This window comes from Myotis lucifugus, unplaced genomic scaffold (genome assembly GCF_000147115.1).
Source record: "Myotis lucifugus unplaced genomic scaffold, Myoluc2.0 scaffold_4, whole genome shotgun sequence".
In the NCBI taxonomy this organism is placed as follows: Eukaryota; Metazoa; Chordata; class Mammalia; order Chiroptera; family Vespertilionidae; genus Myotis; species Myotis lucifugus.
Window position 1 is genome coordinate 16,539,272 of NW_005871052.1, and position 2,782 is coordinate 16,542,053.

General features: G+C 39.8%; 1 protein-coding gene across 2 annotated transcripts in view; it reads left to right on the forward strand.

Moving 5' to 3' along the window:
• Positions 1 to 2,782, forward strand: part of OPHN1 (oligophrenin 1) — a 489,623-nt gene that overhangs the window by 247,361 nt on the left and 239,480 nt on the right. The window lies entirely within an intron of this gene.

Sequence of the window (2,782 nt, forward strand, 5' to 3'; positions counted from 1 at the left end):
TCCCCACCCCTCTAAAACCCATAAATTAAAAAACAACAGTAAGGTGAGGAACTTCTCTAGGACCACCCCCACAGAAGACATCAAAGCTGGGCCTAGAATCCAGGGCCCATAGATTCTAGCTCCAGTTTTACATTATGCAGCTGTACCTACAAGATCTTCGTAAAGAAAACTAAGCCTTTTATATTTTATATAATTAATATATGTTCATATAGAAAGACTGAAAATAATTGGCATGGCTGTGAACAAGCATTTGTTAAGATTTTATTCAAAATTGTTTTGCTGCCCCTTCTTACTCCCAGAAGTCAGTTTATTATCTTTAAGGACACATCTAGTGGAGGAGATCGCATTGCCATCCTGTATGCCAAGATGTACCACTCTATTTAGAAACTTCTTGCACAGGAGGACAGAGTCTTTAAAAGGGTTAGTGCTTATCCTATAAAGACCAATATGAACAGTAATAAATGATTGAAAAACATTTTCTCTTTTCAGTATCTTTCCAGTAGGTTTCTTCTGGTAACATATGAAATAATATCAGCTTCATAATGTTGGAATATGAAAGGCCTAGATTTGGATCATGGTTCTGCCAGTCAGTGGTTGTGTAAACTTGAGCAAGTGATTTCATCTATCTGAGAATCAGTTTTTTTCTCTTTAGTAAAATGGCTTTAATAATCTCCTTTTTACATACCTCACAGGGTTGCTTTAAAATTCAAATGAAATCCAGTCTGTCAACCATAATGTGATATTTTAGTGTTAGGTGCTTTTAACTAGTCTGAAGTGTGTGTGCAAAGCTACTGAGATTCAACAGTATTTGGATATAGTCAAATCTCCTTGCTTTATTCACCTTACTAGGAGGGAAAATGTATTCCAGGGTTTTCTTTCTCTGTCTTTAGTGCCCTGGAATCTAAACAGGAGTGCACAGATCCCAAATTGCATTTATAGCAACCAAGAAGACAGCTATAAATGTGAAGTGATATGAGGAGTGCTATCCAGAAAGTAGTCCAGGACCTGTCCTCTCTCCTTCCCCTCCAAGAAATCTGGAGCTTAACTATTACATGTCTTTGGTGTTTCTCTAGGAGGATGCTAGGAGGCTTAGCAAGGCATTTTCCTCTTGACTCTCTCTCCTGAAATTGTTCTCTCCTTAGGTTTTAAAGATCGAAGGATACAGAAGGGTTTTTGTGGAGAATAATGCTAGAACATGGGCCCACTGAGTGGACCTTTACCAGCTTGATTATGGCAGACTTAATACAAATATATTGTTTATCTAAGTGGAAGCAAGGGCCAGCATGGAAACCTCTCTCAGTCAAATACTCATGGGTATATATGCATATGCAAAATTTTTCCTTTTAAAAGAAAAGATTGTTACAGCAGACTCTAACAGATGTCATATAGAGAGCTAATTTCCTGTAGCCTCACATTGCTAATGTCATTGCTGCTTTACTTAACATACCAATCTATTAATCTTACACATGTTTTTCACGCTTTGCTTAAAGCAGGGGTGGGGAACCTTTTTTTAATATATATTTTTTAATTGATTAAGATATTACATATGTGTCTTTATCCCCACGTTACCCCCTATCCCTCCGCTCATGCCCTCATCCCCCTGTTGTCCGTGTCCATTGGTTAGGCCTATATACTTGCATATAAGTCCTTTAGTTGATCTCTCCCCCTTACCCCCACCCTCCCCTACTGTCCCTCCAAGGCCCGACAGTCCAATCAATGCCTCTCTGTCTCTGGATCTGTCCTTGTTCATCAGTTTATGTTGTTCATTATATTCCACAAATGAGTGAGATCATGTGGTATTTATCCTTCTCTGACCGGCTTATTTCACTTAGCATAATGCTCTCCAGTTCCATCCATGCTGTGGCAAATGGTAAGAATTCCTTCTTTTTTACAGCAGTGTAGTATTCCATTGTGTAGATGTACCACAGTTTTCTAATCCATTCATCTGTTGATGGGCACTTAGGCTGTTTCCAAATCTTAGCTATGATAAATTGTGCTGCTATGAACATAGGGATGCATCTATCCTTTCTGATTGGTGTTTCTGGTTTCTTGGGATATATTCCTAGAAGTGGGATCACTGGGTCAAATGGAAGTTCCATTTTTAACTTTTTGAGGAAACTGCATACTGTTCTCCACAGTGGCTGCACCAGTGGAGAACATTCTCACCAGCAGTGCAGGAGGGTTCCTTTTTCTCCGCATCCTCTCCAGCACTTGTCGTTTGTTGATTTGTTGATGCTAGCCATTCTGACAGTTGTGAGATGGTACCTCATTGTTGTTTTGATTTTCATCTCTCGGGTGATTAGTGACTTTGAGCATGTTTTCATATGTCTCTTGGCTTTCTGAATGTCCTCTTTTGAAAAGTGTCTATTTAGGTATCTCATTGTTGTTTTGATTTGCATCTCTCGGATGATTAGTGTCTTTGAACATGTTTTCATATGTCTCTTGGCTTTCTGAATGTCCTCTTTTGAAAAGTGTCTATTTAGGTCCTTTGCCCATTTTTTGATTGTATTGTTTATCTTCCTTTTGTTAAGTTGTATGAGTTCCCTATAAATGTTGGAGATTAAACCCTTATCGGGTGATAACATTGGCAAATATGTTCTCCCATGCAGTGGGGGTTCTTGTTCTGCCAAGGGCCATTTGGATATTTATAATATCACTAGAGGCCCAGTGCATGAATTCATGCACGGGTGGGGGTCCGGCCAACCCAGCCCCTGATCAGGGTGGATTGGGGACGAGCCTGTCAGAAAGAAGAGACAGCAGGAGATTGGCCGGCCAACCTGTC